This window comes from Aethalodelphis obliquidens, unplaced genomic scaffold (assembly GCF_003676395.1).
Source record: "Aethalodelphis obliquidens isolate GAN/ISIS:26980383/991018 unplaced genomic scaffold, ASM367639v1 scaffold38, whole genome shotgun sequence".
Taxonomy (NCBI): domain Eukaryota; kingdom Metazoa; phylum Chordata; class Mammalia; order Artiodactyla; family Delphinidae; genus Aethalodelphis; species Aethalodelphis obliquidens.
In genome coordinates this window covers 4,426,413-4,443,282 of record NW_020837982.1, presented here as the reverse complement: position 1 = coordinate 4,443,282, position 16,870 = coordinate 4,426,413, and the positions used below count along the sequence as shown (strand labels likewise).

General features: G+C 37.5%; 1 protein-coding gene across 5 annotated transcripts in view; it reads right to left on the bottom strand.

Annotated features, from left to right (window-relative positions):
* TAOK1 (TAO kinase 1) overlaps positions 1-16,870 on the bottom strand; it is a 148,937-nt gene that overhangs the window by 75,717 nt on the left and 56,350 nt on the right. The window lies entirely within an intron of this gene.

Below are 16,870 nucleotides of genomic sequence, written 5' to 3'. Positions count from 1 at the left end.
GGAGCAACTAAGCCCGTGCACCACAACTACTGAGCCTGCGCTCTAGAGCCCACAAGCCACAACTACTGAGCCTGCGTGCCACAACTACTGAAGCCCGCGTGTCTAGAGTCTATGCTCCGCAACGAGAAGCCACCACAATGAGAAGCCCGCGCACCACAATGAAGAGTAGCCCCGGCTCGCCACAACTAGAAAAAGCCCACGCACAGCAAAGAAGACCCAACGCAGCCAAATAAGTAAATAAATAAATTAATTTAATTAAATTAATAAAAAAAGAAACAGACCTCTCCAGTCTATGAGATCCCGAGTTCAAAAAGTAATAAAAATACTGAAGGAATTAAGAAAGCTATTGATAAAAATGCCACCCACTGTAACAAGGAATTAGAAACTATAAAGAGGAGCCAATTAAAATTAGAAAACTCATTTGCTGAGATGAAAGCTGAGCTAAAGGCAAAGAATAGCAATCAGGGGCTTCCCTGGTGGTGCAGTGGTTGGGAGTCCGCCTGCCGATGCAGGGGACACGGGTTCTTGCCCTGGCCTGGGAAGATCCCACATGCTGCAGAGCAGCTAGGCCCGTGAGCCATGGCCGCTGAGCCTGTGAGTCCGGAGCCTGTGCTCCGCAACGGGAGAGGCCACAACAGCGAGAGGCCTGCGTACCACAAAAAAAAAAAAAAAAAGAGGATTGAGTAACGAATACTCAATACTGCAACTACTGAAGCCTGCGCACCTAGAGCCTGTGCTCTGCAACAAGAGAAGCCACCGCAATGAGAAGCCCACCCGTCACAATGAAGAGTAGCCCCCGCTCACTGAAACTAGAGAGAAAGCCCGCATGCAGCAATGAAGACGCAACGCAGCCAAAAAATAATAATAATAAATAATAAAATAAAAATTCATATATAAATATTATAATATTATTATCAAGCATCTTTCCCAACCACAACAGTATGAGACTAGAAATCAATTACAGGAAAAAAACTGCAAAAACACAAACACATGGAAGCTAAACTATATAATATTAAACACTAAGTAATCAGTGGGTCACTGAAAAAATAAAAAAATACCTGGAGACGAATGAAAATGGAAATACAATGAACCAAAAGCTATGGGACATAACAAAAGCAGTTCTAAGAGGGAAGTTTATAGCAATACAAGCCCACGTCGAGAAACAGGAAAAATCTCAAATAAACAACCTATCCTTAAATGTAAAGGAACTAGAAAAAGAAGAACAAACAAAATCCAAAGTTAGTAGAATGAAAAAAATTATAAGATCAGAGCAGAAATAAAGGCTAAAAATACAATATAAAAGATCAATGAAAATAAGAGGTGGTTCTTCAAAAAGATAAACAAAATTGATAAACTTTTAGCCAGATCCGTTAAGAAAAAAAGAGAGGGCCCAAATAAATAAAATCAGAAATGAAAAAGAAGTTACAACTGACATCACAGACTACAAATGTATTACAAATGAGATTACTAGGAACAATTATAATAAATAATATTATAATGGACAATATAAATGTCCAATGTCCAATAAAATGGACAACCTAGAAGAAATAAATAAATTCCTAGAAACATACAATCTCCCAAGACTGAATCAGGAAGAAATAAAAAATAGGAAGAGACCGATTACCAGTAATGAATTGTATCAGTAATCAAAAAATTCCCAAGAAACAAAAGTCTAGGACCAGATGGCTTCACAGGTGAATTCAACCAAACATTTAAAGAGTTAACACCTATCCTTCTCAAACTATTCCAAAAAGCTGAAGAGGAAGAAATGCTTCTGAACTTATTCTACAAGGCCAGCAAGATTTGACAAAAATCAACATCCATTTACAATAAAAACGCTCAACAAAGTGGGTATAGAGGGAATATACCTTAACATATTAAAGGGCATATATATGACAAACCTGAAGACAACATTATACACAATGGTGAAAAGCTGAAAGCCTTTCTTTTAAGATTAGGAACAAGGATGACTACTCTCGTAACTTTTATTCAACATAGTACTGAAAGTCCTAGCTAGTGCAATTAGGAAGGAAAAGGAAATAAAAGACATCTAAATTGGAAAGGAGGAAGCAAAATTATCACTTTTTGCAGATGGCCTGATACTATATATTAAAAAATCCTAAGGATGCCACCAAAAAGCTATTAGAACTCAACAGTGAATTCAGTAAAGTTGCAGGATACAAAATTAATGTACAGAAGTTTCTTGAGTTTCTATACAAATAACAACTATCAAAAAAAGAAAGCAATTAAGAAAACAATCCCATTTATGTAAAATTACGTCAAAAAAAAAATTACCTAGGAATAATTCCTCCAAGGAGGTAAAAGACTTTTCTCTGAAAACTGTAAGACATTGATAAAAGAAACTGAAGATTACACAAATGGAAAGATGTATTTACTCATGGATTGGAGAAATTCATATTGTTAAAATGCCCATACTACTCAGAGCAACCTACAGATTCAATGCAATCCCTATCAAAATACCAATGGCATTTTTCACAGAACTAGGACAAATTATTCTAAAATTTGTACAGAAACATAAAACCCCAAATAGCTAAAACAATACTAAGAAAGAACAAAGCTGATGGTATCATGCTCCCTGATTTCAAACTGTACCACAATGCTACAGTTACCAAAACACTATGATACTGGCACAAGACAGACACACAGATCAATAAGAGAAAAAAGGGAGCCCAGAAATAACCCACATTTATATGGTTAATTAATCCATGACAAAGGAAGCAAGAACATACAATGGGGAAAAGACAGCCTCTTCAATAAACGGTGTTGGGAAAACTAGAAAGCTACATGCAGAAGAATCAAATTGGACTACTCTCTCACACCATATACAAAAGTAAACTCAAAATGGATTAAAACTCCTAGAAGAAAACATAGGCAGTACACTCTTTGAAATCAGTCTTAGGAATATTTTTTCAGATATGTCTTCTCAGGCAAGGGAAACAAAACAAAAAATAAACAAATGGGACTACATGAAACTAAAAAGCTTTGCACAGGGAAGGAAACTGTCAACAAAGTGCAAAGGCAGCCTACTGAATGGGAGAAGATATTTGCAAATGATATATGTGATAAGGGGTTAATATTCAAATTATACAAAGAAATCATACAGCTCAACATCAAAACAAACAACCCAATTAAAAAATGGGTAGAGGGCCTGAATAGAAATTTTCCCAAAGAAGTCATAAAGATGGCCAACAGATACATCAGGGAAATGCAAATCAAAAGCACAGTAAGATATCATCTCACACCTGTCAGAATGGCTATTAAACAGACAACAAATAACAAGTGTTGATGAGGATATAGAGAAAAGGGAACCGTCGTGCACTATTGCCGGGGATGCACACTGGTGCAGTCAATATGGAAAACAGTATGGAGCTTCCTCAAAAATTAAAAATAGAACTGCTAGACAATACAGCAATTGCACTTCTGTGTATTTTTTCACAGAAAACAAAAACACTAATTTGAAAATATTACACGCACCCCCATGTTCACTGCAGCTTTATTCACAATAGCCAAGATATGGAAGCAACCTAAGTGTCCAATGGATAAAGAAGATATGCTGCATATATACATACACACATATATATAATGGTGCGTGTCTGTGTGTGTGTGTGTGTGTGTGTGTGTGTGTGTGTGTGTGTAATGGAGTATTACTAAGCCATTAAAAAGGAGTGAAATCTTGCCATTTGTGAAACCATGGATGGACCTAGGGGATATTATGCTAAGTAAAATAATTATGCTAATTAAAATAATTATATGCTAAGTAAAATAAGTCAGACAGAGAAAGACAAATATATGATTTCATTTAACATGTGGAATCTAAAAAACAAAACAAAAAAATGGAAACAGACTCATAGATACAGGGAAGGTACAGGTGGTTTGCCAGAGGAGATGGGGGTGAGGGGATGAGTGAAACAGGTGAGGGAGATTAAAAGGTGCAAACTTCCAGTTAGAAACTAAGTGAGTCATAGGGATGAAATGTACAGCATGGGGAATACAGGCAATGATACTGTAATAACTTTGTATGGTGACAGATGGTAACTAGATTTATCATGGTAACCATTTTGTAACATATAGAAATATCAAATCACTATGTTGTGCACTTGGAACTAACATAGTATTGTAGGTCCATTATAATTCAAAAAATAAAAAAATTAAAATACTATTTAGAACAGAATTAAATGAGCTATGAGTAATTAAATAAGAGCACAATACTACATGTTATCTCTTCTCACCATCTGAAAGTAAAGGAGTAAAGGCAAAATTGGCTACAGGCCTAAAGACAAACTTCATGCTGTAAAGAGCAAAAAAAGACAATATATACAACCAGTCATTTTTTTTTTTTTTTTTTTGCGGTACACGGGCCTCTCACTGTGTGGCCTCTCCCGTTGCGGAGCACAGGCTCCGGATGCGCAGGCTCACCGGCCATGGCTCATGGGCCCAGCCGCTCCGCAGCATGTGGGATCTTCCCGGACCGGGGCACGAACCCGCGTCCCCTGCATCGGCAGGCGGACTCCCAACCACTGCGCCACCAGGGAAGCCCACAACCAGTCATTTTGTTACAGACCAGGAAACTGTGAATATCCATTTGGGAGCTATTTTAATGAATTAATAAGAATGATCTGAAATCACCATATCAATTAATTATATGTAAATTGTCTTTCTATAATTCTTTCTCTTAAATAAATTTATTTATTTATTTTTGGCTGCATTGGGTCTTCGTTGCTGCACACGGGCTTTTCTCTAGTTGTGGCAAGCAGGGGTTACTCTTCGTTGTGGTGCACAGGCTTATTGCTGTGGCTTCCCTTGTTGTGGAGCACGGGCTCTAGGCGCATGGGCTTCAGTAGTTGTGGCTCACGGGTTCTAGAGCACAGGCTCAGTAGTTGTGGCACACGGGCTTAGTTGCTCCACGGCATGTGGGATCGTCCCGGACCAGGTCTCGAACCCCTGTCTCCTGCATTGGCAGGCGGATTCTTAACCACTGTGCCACCAAGGAAGCCCTTCTTTTTTATATTTATATCTTTTTTCTTAAAACATTAAACAATTTGCTGTACCAGTGAAAATATAAAACTTGCCAAGCCCCTAAAAGAATACAGATTAATAAAATCTTACACTAGGAAATAAGAGGTAAATATTACATCTGTTTTTAAAATAAAGAAAAAAACTTTTACAAAGTAAATAAATGACTTCACTGGGATCATACATGGTCTACCACATTTGTTAGGAAGCTTGGTTCCAAAGCCAGTGTTCTATGGCCCATCTACAGACATCATGTTGGTTCTATGTAAGGTACTGGAAACTAAAAGAGAACGTTTATCTTCCTGGCAATCTAGAGATAGTGGTCCTTTTGGATATCTGACTCTTTGGTTTGGTTTCAAACACTTTATTATGATGCCAGTCCTTGATTAGCTTGTCTGAAGACAGCCAGAATACCTGGCTCAATTGAAGTATTTTTAAATTTAAGGTGACCCCTACTGTCAATTAATGAAAATTCAGACCTATATTTTAAGAACTATTTTTAGTCACCTAAAAAAATTTGATGAGAAGGTCCTTCCTGTATATACTCTATAGAAAGACACTGCACATTTAGCCCTGTCATGAGGCTGGGGTGAGAGAGCACATAAAATCAGAAGCACACTTTTAGGTGTGCACACTCACATATGCAACACACACATACACACACTGCCACATGGGTTTAGCTGATACTACAAAATATGAATGTTAGTGACCTAGAAATAGAATGACAGCAAAGTTAGTCAGTTGTGAGCTACAGTTAAACTTTGCTCATCTATATGGTACATGTTTCCCAGACATCAAAACAATTAACAGAAAACACCTGCTCTGAGCAGTTGTCCCTGACCCCTCTAAGCTTCCATGCAATGGTTCCTCAGGCGGCCCTAACCAGAACCTAGGTTTCTTTTCTTTATATACATACATACATACATACATACATACATATATATATATATACACATTTTTTGGGGGGTGCTGCGCCATGTCTTAGTTGCAGCGTGTGGGATCTTTTAGTTGTGGCAGGCACACTTCTTAGCTGCAGCACGCATGTGGGATCTAGTTCCCCGACCAGGAATCAAACCCGGGCCCCCTGCGTTGGGAGGGTGGAGAACAAGATATTAAACATTTTAGGCCTTGTGGGCCAAATACATTTCTTCTTTTTCTGTTGCATACTCTTCCTTTTGTTTTTCCAAATGTAAAAATCATTCTTAGTTTGAAAGCTAAATGAAAATAGTTCACAGGCTGGACCATGAGCTATACTATAGATATAGACCATGGCACCTACTATAGATAAATCCTTGGTTAACATTTTGCCACATTTGCTTTGAAACTCTTTATCTAAAAATATATACTGTTATCATTACATTATCATTCTTTTATTATTGAATAGGACTTGAGATAAATTCCTACTCTTGGTTCCAAAGAACTTCATATATTTCCTGAGAACAAGAACATTCTCTTGAAAAACAAAAGATCAAATTTAGGAAATTTAGCATTGATATAATACTATTACACAGTGCATATATAGTCCATATTCAAATTTCACCAACTATCTCAATGTACTTTACAGGAATTTTTTCCCAATCCAGGGTCACCCATTGTGTTTAACCACCAGGTCTCTCCTAAGCCAGCTCCTGATATCTAGCTTAGACCAATTAGCTTTTGTTGCCCCTGCTATACTTAACTCTGGGACTATGAGACTTTCTCTCCCAACCACAGCTCTCTAAAATAATCCAGCCTGGGTAGGACAAACCCAGAAATACTGCACAAGGAGGTCCAAGCACTAGAGAATCTCTCCCTGCCCACCACTCCCCCATCCTCAGTAAATAATTCTCTTCCGTGAGTGAGGCACCACAGTGCCCACCCTCTTATCTTGTCAGAAAACAAGTACTTTTGATTCTATCAATTTAAGCTTTAAATTCACTGCCACTATCTAGTTTGAGCTCTCAGCATTTCTTTCCAATTATAAAATCTTCATAATCAGCCTCCCTTCTTTTATCTTTGACACTTGCCAATCTCTCTTCTACACTGCTACAAAAATAAACTTTCTATGTCACAAATGGAAATATAATATTTCTGTTGCACTTCAGTGTTCCCTCAAGACTTCAGATTAAAGCCTACATTTTTTAGTATTTAGTGGAGGAGGTTCCCTTCAGGAGCCTTGCTTGTCTTTCCTTTTTACCTTTCTCTAATCCCATCCTTAGTTCTCATTACAACCTTAATTCAAAACACACCCACTTCAGTTCTGGATTTTGGATAATGCAATTTTATAGTTTTATTTAAAATTTTAAAATCATTGATAATTTGCTAATACGTGATTTAATTCAGTCCCTTTAACGAAAGGAAAAGGACAATAACTTTCCTCACTGGATAGATCATATGGGCAGGTCTGAAGAAGACAGAAAACCTACTGAAATTCTCTACTTTTCAATATCAACAATGAAAGACCAATTGCTCCAAAAACACATATCTTGGGCTTCCCTGGTGGCACAGTGGTTAAGAATCCTCCTGCCAATGCAGGGGACACGGGTTTGAGCCCTGGTCTGGGAAGATCCCACATGCTGTGGAGCAACTAAGCCTATGCACCACAACTACTGAGCCTGCACTCTAGAGACCACAAGCCACAACTACTGAGCCTGCACGCCACAACTACTGAAGCCCGCGTGCCTAGAGCCTGTGCTCCGCAACAAGAGAAGCCACTACAATGAGAAGCCCATGCATCGCAACGAAGAGTAGCCCCCACTCACCACAACTAGAGAAAGCCCATGCACAGCAATGAAGACCCAATGCAGCCATAAATAAATAAATAAAAATAAAAAAACAAAACCACATATCTTTAGAGTAGGATATATGAAAAGTCTACGCAAGTACAAATAATATCAAACATAAATCAAGGGAAACTTCACCACTAATTTTTGCCATGTTTCTGTTAGACTGTCCCAAAAGCCCAAACAAGAATCAAAGCAGTCAATGTATGTAAAACAATTGTATGAAACTACTGGAGAGCAACAAATGTAGGCAAAGCTTTAGAGACCAGAAGCCTTGAGAGAAGAACAGTATCCAATGTTAGCAATAAATTTACTCCAGCTTCATCCTTGAACTTGTGGTATTACAGGAAAACAAGAGTCCAAGGAGGAAGCTAGGCTGAGGAGAGAGGCCAGAGACAGGAGCTTCCAAAGCGTCTGGAACTTAAAAAGCACAATCATGGTTTAAGAAGATGTGGTATATATATGATGGAATATTACTCAGCCATAAAAAAGAGTGAAATATTGCCATTTGCAGCAACATGAATGATGCAGAAAATACCATACAAAGTGAAGTCAGACAGAAAAAGATAAATATTATATGATATCACTTATATGTGGAATCTAAAAAATAATACAAATAAATCTACATACAAAACAGAAACAGACTCACAGACATAGAAAACAAACTTCTGGTTACCAAAAGGGAAAGGGAGGGAGGAAGGGATAAATTAGGAGTGTGGGATTAATACATACAACTACTATACATAAAATAGATAAGCAACAAGGATTTACTGTATAGCACAGGGAACTATATTCAATATCTTACAATAACTTGTAATGAAAAATAATCTGAAATATATATAACTGAATCACTCTGCTATACACCTGAAACTAACATAATATTGTAAATCAACAATATTTCAATTTTTTGTAAAGGTTAATATATTGGAAAAAAAAGGCATAATCACAGAAGAGGGAGCTGAAAAGAAGCAGCTCAAAAACCTGCGAATTCTCCTCAAGTGAACAGTCAACTCCTAAGTATGTACTGCCTAAAACTCCCAGAAACCCAAAAGAAAACAGCAGTTGGAAGACTAAAAAGATAAGCAGAGCTTTCAGAAGACAAAAAGTGCTGGAGAGGAGGTTGGAATTCAAACCCCACCAAACTGCTCGAGCTTTTTTTTTTTTTGGTAATAAATTAATTAATTAATTAATTTTATTTTGGCTGTGTTGGGTCTTCGTTGCTGTGCACAGGCTTTCTCTAGTTGCAGCGAGTGGGGGCAACTCTTCGTTGCAGTGTGCAGGCTTCTCACTGCAGTGGCTTCTCTTGTGGAGCACGGGCTCCAGGCGCGTGGGCTTCAGTAATTGTGGGTCTCGGGCTCTAGAGCACAGGCTCAGTAGTTGTGGTGTACCGGCTTAGTTGCTCCGCGGCATGTGGGATCTTCCCGGCCCAGGGCTCGAACCCATATCCCCTGCATTGGCAGGCGGATTCTTAACCACTGCACCACCAGGGAAGCCCTGCTTGAGCTTTGATAAACACCCTAGACAGTCAGTTGGGATTCTAGAAGAGCCATGGTTTAAGAGTAAGGGCAAAGGCCTAGTAATAAGGGCAAAACTGACATCAACTAGCCCTAATAAAGCCTAAAACCAAGGCTCAAGGTGATTCAACACTATACTATCAGCTTACCAAAAGAAACCACAACTGTCTTTGAAGAAAAATAGAACCATCCAAAACATCTACAAATTCTCCTCTAAAAAGAAGAGTAACCAATCACAAATTGTAAGGCATGCTAAAAAGTGGACCAAATACTGAAAAGGAAAAAACTGGAAATATAAATAGGCCCAATGGAGACTCAAATACTGGAGTTACTGAAAGAGTCTTAAAAAAAAGCGGGGGGTGGGGGGGTACTTCCCTGTTGGTCCAGTGGCTAAGACTCCAAGCTCCCAATGCAGGGGACCTAGGTTTGATCCCTGGTCAGGGAACTAGATCCCACAGGCTGCAACTAAGAATTTGCATGCCACAACTAAAGATCCTGCATCTTGCAACTAAAGATTCTGCATGCCACAACTAAAAGATCCTGCACGCCACAACTAAAAGATCTCGCATGCTGCAACTAAAAAAAAAAAAAAAAAAAGATCCCTCATGCCTCAATGAAGATCCCACACACTGCAACTAAGACCCAGAGCAGCCAAATAAATAAATAAAATATTTTTTTTTTTAAAAAAGGGAATCAAATGGACATTTTAGAAGTAAAATGTATGAGAAAAACTGCACAAAAAACGGAGAAAGTTGAAATACTGTACAGGTTTTACATTGTTTGAGAAGTAGTAAAAGTGCTCATTTAAGTTAACTATAATAAGTCAAGAATATATAGTACAATCTCTAGGGTAACAATTAAAATAATAATAAAGGACTGTATAACCAAAAGGTTAATTGTGAGAAAAAATATATTAATCATATCTTCTAAATTGCTGTAATCTGACGCTTTGACAGCTAGGGCCTTGCTAACAGGAAGAGACTATACTCCCAGAGCTAGCTAATTCCTAGAGAGAAAAAACAAGCACTTCTTTCATATACAAACCACAAATCCAGAGCCTGTATCTCCAATGCCTTCACACTATGAGCCCCTACACCATATTCTAATCACCACAGGGCCGAGAGCCAGACAACCAGGGACAGCCCCTCTACCCACGGCCTGCTAAAATTAAAGTAGTTAATCCAAAACTTGCTTACCCTGCTTCACTTGTTTATTCCCACAGAAACCACAAGGCTCTTGCCCATGCTTTTTCCCTTGCTTTCTCACTTATACCAGTGCTTCCCCAAGTGGCCCTCTCTGGCATGGCATGCCCTCTTCTCTTGGAATCTATGAGTATAATAAACTATCTTTTCTTTTTTTTTAAAAGACTTATTATTTATTTTTGGCTACATCGGGTCTTAGTTGTGCAGCACTCAGGCTTCCCTCTAGTTGTGGTGTACAGGCATAGTTGCCCCACGGCATGTGGGATCTTAGTTCCCTGACTAGGGGTCGAACCCGTGTCCCCTGCATTGAAAGGGGGGATTCTTTACCACTGGACGATCAGGGAAATCCCTAAACTATCTTTTCAATGGCAGTTGTTACCTGGTCTTTGGTCTTTCCATACCTGAATTAAAACCTATATTTTAAAACAAAAAAACAATAAACACTTGATTAATTCAAAAGATGGCAAGAATGAGGAATAAAGAAAGAACAGATAGGACAAACAAAAATCAAATAGGAAAACAGACTTATGCCCAACTATGTTAGTAACAGCATCAAATATAGATGGGCAAAACACTCCAGTTAAAACAGAGATAGAGGGGCTTCCCTGGTGGCGCAGTGGTTGAGAGTCCGCCTGCTGATGCAGGGGACGCAGGTTCGTGCCCCGGTCTGGGAAGATCCCACATGCCGCAGAGCAGCTGGGCCCGTGAGCCATGGCCGCTGAACCTGCGCGTCCGGAGCCTGCGCTCCGCAATGGGAGAGGCCACAACAGTGAGAGGCCCGCGTACTGCAAAAAAAAAAAAAAAAAAAAAAAAAACAAACAGAGATAGAGAAAAAGCTCCTTGACATTGGTCTTGGCAGCAATTTTCTGGATATGACACCCAAAGCACAAACAACAAAAGCAAAATTAAATAAGTGGGACTGCATCAAATTAAAAAGTTTCTGCACAGCGAAAGAAACAATCAACAAAATGGAAACGTAATCTATGGAATGGGAGAAAATATCTGCAAATCATGTATCTGATAAGGGGTTAATATCCAAAATATATACAGAACTCATAAAACTCAATAGCAAAAAACAAACAAACAAAAACAAAAAACCAACCTAATTAAAATATAGGTAGAGGACCTGAATAGACATTTTTTCAAAGACGACATATGTCAACAGGTACAGGAAAATATCACTCATCATTAGGGAAATGCAAATCAAAACCACAATGATATGTCACCTTACGCCTGTCAGAATGGCTATTATGAAAAAGACAAGTGATAACAAGTGTTGGCAAGAGTGTGCAGTGGTCATAAACTGGTATGGCCACTATGGAAAACAGTATGGAGGCTCCTCAAAAAATTAAAAATAGAACTACCATATGATCCAGCAATTCTACTTCTGGATATATATCCAAATGAATTGGAACTGCGATTTGAAGAGATATCTGCACCTCCATGTTCATTACAGCATTATTCACAATAATCAAGACATGGAAACAACCATATCTTGAAGTGTCCATCAAAGGATAAATGGATTAAGAAGATGTAGTGTGTGTCCATACAAACAACAGAATATTATTCAGCCATGAAAAAGAAGAAAATTCTGCTGTTTGCAACAACCTGGATGAAACGTGAGGGCATCATGCTATGTGAAATAAGTAAGAAAGAGAAAGACAAATACTGTTTATTATCACTTATATGTGGAATCTAAAAAAGCTGAACTCAGAGAAACAGAGAATAGAGTGATGGTTACCAGGGGTTGGGGGTAGGGAAGATAATGGCCAAAGGGTACAAGTTATAAGATTAACAAATTCTGGGAATCTAATGTACAACATGGGGATTACAACTAATAATACTTTATTATATACATGAAAGCTGCTAAAAGAGTAGATCATAAATGTTCTCACTACAAAAAGGAAATGGTAATGATGTGGTGGGATGGAGGTGTTAGCTAATGATATAGTAGTAATCATTTTGCAATATATAAATGTATCAAATTAACACACTGTACACCTTAAACTTACACAATGTTATATGTCAATTATATCACAATAAAGGTGGAAAAAAATTCGTGGGGGAAAAAACAACAAAGATGAGAAATACTTTAGAATAAAGTTCCAGAAATAATAAATGAAAAGGAAAAAGAAATACACTACATAAGCATTAACCAAAGAAAGCTATCATTAATATCAAAGTAGATTTTAGGGCTTCCCTGGTGGAGCAGTGGTTGAGAGTCCGCCTGCCAATGCAGGGGACGCGGGTTCGTGCCCCAGTCCAGGAAGATCCCACATGCCGCAGAGCGGCTGGGCCCGTGAGCCATAGCCGCTGAGCCTGCGTGTCCGGAGCCTGTGCTCCGCAACGGGAGAGGCCACAACAGTGAGAGGCCCGCGTACCACACACACACACACACACACAAAAAAGTGGATTTTAAAGCAAGAAATACTAAGAAAGGTAAAGAGTGGAATTTTAATGATAGTGGGACAATTCAACAAGATACAATAATCCTAAATTTGTACATTCCCAGTAACATAGATCAGAAATGTATAAAGTAAAACAAGATGCAGCTAAAAAGCAAATTAGATAAATCCACTATCAGTGGAGATTTTTAAATACCTTTCAGTTACTGATAGAACACACAGACCAAAAACAAACTAGTAAAATCAGAAAGGACCCAAAAGATCTGAAGAATATAACCAACAAATGTTACCTACTTGACATACATAGATAATCACGCCCAATAAACTGCAGAATATATATAATTTTCCAGTGCACATACTAGAAGAAAATATTCACAAAACATATATTGATTGACCAAGTATCCTGGAAATTCTACAAACTCAATTTAAAAAGAAAGCCTGATTTTCAAAAAATGGGCAAAATATTTGAACAGATACTTCCAAAGATATGTGAATGATCATTAAGTCTATGAAAAAGAGCTCAACAACATCAATCAGCAGGGAAGTGTACATTAAAACCTAACTGAAATACAATTACACATCCATCAGAATAACTCAAATTAAAATGACTGTCAACATCTAATGCTGGCAAGGATATGAAGCAAAAAGAATTCTCATACACTGTAGATGGGAATGTAAACTTTCTACTTAGTGAAAAAGTCTGGCAATTGGCATAGAACTAAACATACACCTGCCCTATGATCCAACAACTCCAACAAATCTTAGGTATTTACTTAAAAGAAATGAAAAATTCGGTCCACAAAAAGACTTGTAAATCAAGACTTTAAATCAAAAAAGGTTATAAAAAACAAAGAAGGACATTATTTATTAATAAAGGTTCAATACAGCAAGAAAATATAACAATTATAAACATTTACACAGCTATGGACAGATCAGTAAGTATATACAGTTCTACAATAATAGTTGGAGACTTCAATAACCCACTCATAATAAAGCAGAGGACAACCAGACAGAAGGTAAGCAGGGAAATAGAGGACTTAACACAATAAACCAACTAGATCTAACAGAATACGCATTCTATACACAACAATAGAATACACATTCTTCTCAAGTGCACATGGGACATTTTTCAGGACAGACCATATGTTATGCCAAAAATCAAGTCTCAGTAGATTTTAAAAGATAGATATCATACAAAGTATCTTCTCTGACCTCAATGGGATAAAGTCAGAAATCAATAACGAAAATGGAAAAATGGAAAATTCACAAAATTGTAAAAATTAAACAGCACACTTTTAAACAACCAATGTATCAAAGAAGAAGTCACAAGGCATATTAGAAATACTGAGAGCTGAATTAATACAAAAATACAACGTATCAAAACTTATGGAACCAAGTGAAAGAAGTGCTCAGGAGGAAATTTATAGCTATAAACACATTAAAAAACAAGAAAGATCTCAAATTAACCTAACTTTACAACTTAAAAGCCAGAAAAAGAAAAACTAAATGCAAAGCTAGCAGAAGGAAGGAAATAATAAAGATTAAAGCAGAGATAAGTGAAAGAATCAAAAAATAGACAAAATAATTGAAACCAAAAGTTGGTTCTTCAAAAAGATCAACAAAATTGATAAACCTTTACCTACACACACTAAGAAAAAAGAGAAGACCCAAATTACTAAAATTAGAAATGGATGTGGGAACATTACTACTGATTCTACAGAAATAAAAAGCATTATAAGAGAGTACTATGCCAACAAATTAGACAAAATGGGCAAATTCCTAAAAACAAAACCTACCAAGACTAAAGGATGAAAAAATAGAAAACCTGAATAATATTACTTATTATTATTACTTACTGTAACTAGTAAAGAGATTGAATAAGTCATCAAAAATTTCCCAAAGGGCTTCCCTGGTGGCGCAGTGGTTGAGAATCTGCCTGCCAATGCAGGGATGTGGGTTCATGCCCCAGTCTGGGAAGATCCCACATGCCGCGGAGCGGCTGGGCCCGTGAGCCACGGCCGCTGAGCCTGCGCGTCTGGAGCCTGTGCTCCGCAATGGGAGAGGCCACAACAGTGAGAGGCCCACGAACCCAAAAAAAAAAACCAAAATTTCCCAAAAAAGAAAAGCCCTGGACCCACTGGGCGCTTAAATGAGAAAACAACCTGATTAAAAAAATGAGCCAAAGACCTTAACAGAGGTCTATATACCAGGTATATATCTGTATATATCAAAGAATATATACAGGTGGCAAATAAGCATTTGTAAAGATAGTCCACATCATATATTATCAGGGAAATGGAAATAACAATGCGATAACACTACATACTAATTAGAACGGCCAAAATCTGGAACATTGATAGCACCAAAGGTTGGTTAGGATTCAGAACAACATGAACTCTCATTCACTGCTGGTAGGAATGCAAAATGGTACAGCCACTTCAGAACATAGTTTGGCAGTTTCTTACAAAATTAAACACACTCTTACTTATCCAGCAATAGCACTTGGTATTTGCTTAAAGGAATTGCAAACTTACGTCTACACAAAAACCTGCACACAGAGCTTTTTTCAGGGCAGTGAAAATACTCTATATGATACTATAATGATACTTGTCATTATACATTTGTCCAAACCCAAAGAATGTACAACACTAAGAATGAACCCTGGTATAAACTATGGTGAGTATGCTACGTCAATGTAGGTTCATCAGAACATAGTTCATTGAACAGTACAAAACATTGCTAAACAAAATTAAATAAGACCTAAATAAATATTTAGAAAGACATGCTGTGTTCATGGATTGTAAGACTTAATATTGTTAACATGCCAATACTACCAAACATGATCTACAGATTTAAACAATCCCTATCAAAATTCCAACAGGCTTTTTCACAGAAATGGAAAAGCTACTCTTTAAATTCATACAGAATTGAGAGGGGTCCCAAATAGCCAAAACTGTCCTTAAAGAGAATAATAAAGTTATTCCTGATCTCAAACTCACTACAAAGCTACAGTAATCAAAACATGCTAGTATGCTAGTGTGGTACTAGCATAAAGACAAATGGAATAGAACAGAGAGTTCAGATATAAATGTATACAATATGGCCAAGTGATTTGACAAGGATGTCAAGACAATTCAGTGGGGAACACAGTCTCTTCAACAGATAGTACTGGGACAAATGGATTTCCATATGCAAAGAATGAAGTTGGACCTCCACCTCACAACATATACAAAAATTAACTCAAAATGGATCAATTACCTAAATAGAAGAGTTAAGACCATAAAACTCTTAGAAGAAAACACAGGGGTAAATCTTTATGACCTTGGATTTGGCTATGAATTCTTAGACATGATAGCAAAAGCATGAGCAACAAAAGAAAAAATAGATAAACTGCACTTCATTCAAAGTTTAAACTTTTGTATATCAAACGACATTATCAAGAAAGAGAAAAGATAAACTACAGATGCAAGAAAATATTTTCAAATCATGTATCCAATAATTTAATATTCAAAATACATAAAGAACCCTTACAACTCAACAACAAAGAGACAAAAAACCCGACTTTTAAAACAGGCAAAAGACTTGAACAGACATTTCTCCAAAGAAGATACACAAATGGCCAATAAGCACATGAAAAAATGCTCGACATATGTCATTAGGGAAATGCAAATCAAAACTACAAGATACTACTGCAGGCCTAGTAGGATGGCTAAAATCAAAATAACAGACAATAATAGGCATTTGCAAGGACATGGAGTAATTGGAACACTGGTACATTGTTGATGGGAATGGAAATGAAGCAGCCACTCTGGTGCAGTTTGGCAGTTCCTCAAAAAGTTAAACATAGAATTACTATGTAATTCAGTATTTTCACTTCTAGGTACATACCAAAATTTGAAAACAGGGACTCAAATAGATACTTGTACACCAATGTTCATTGTAGCATTTATTCA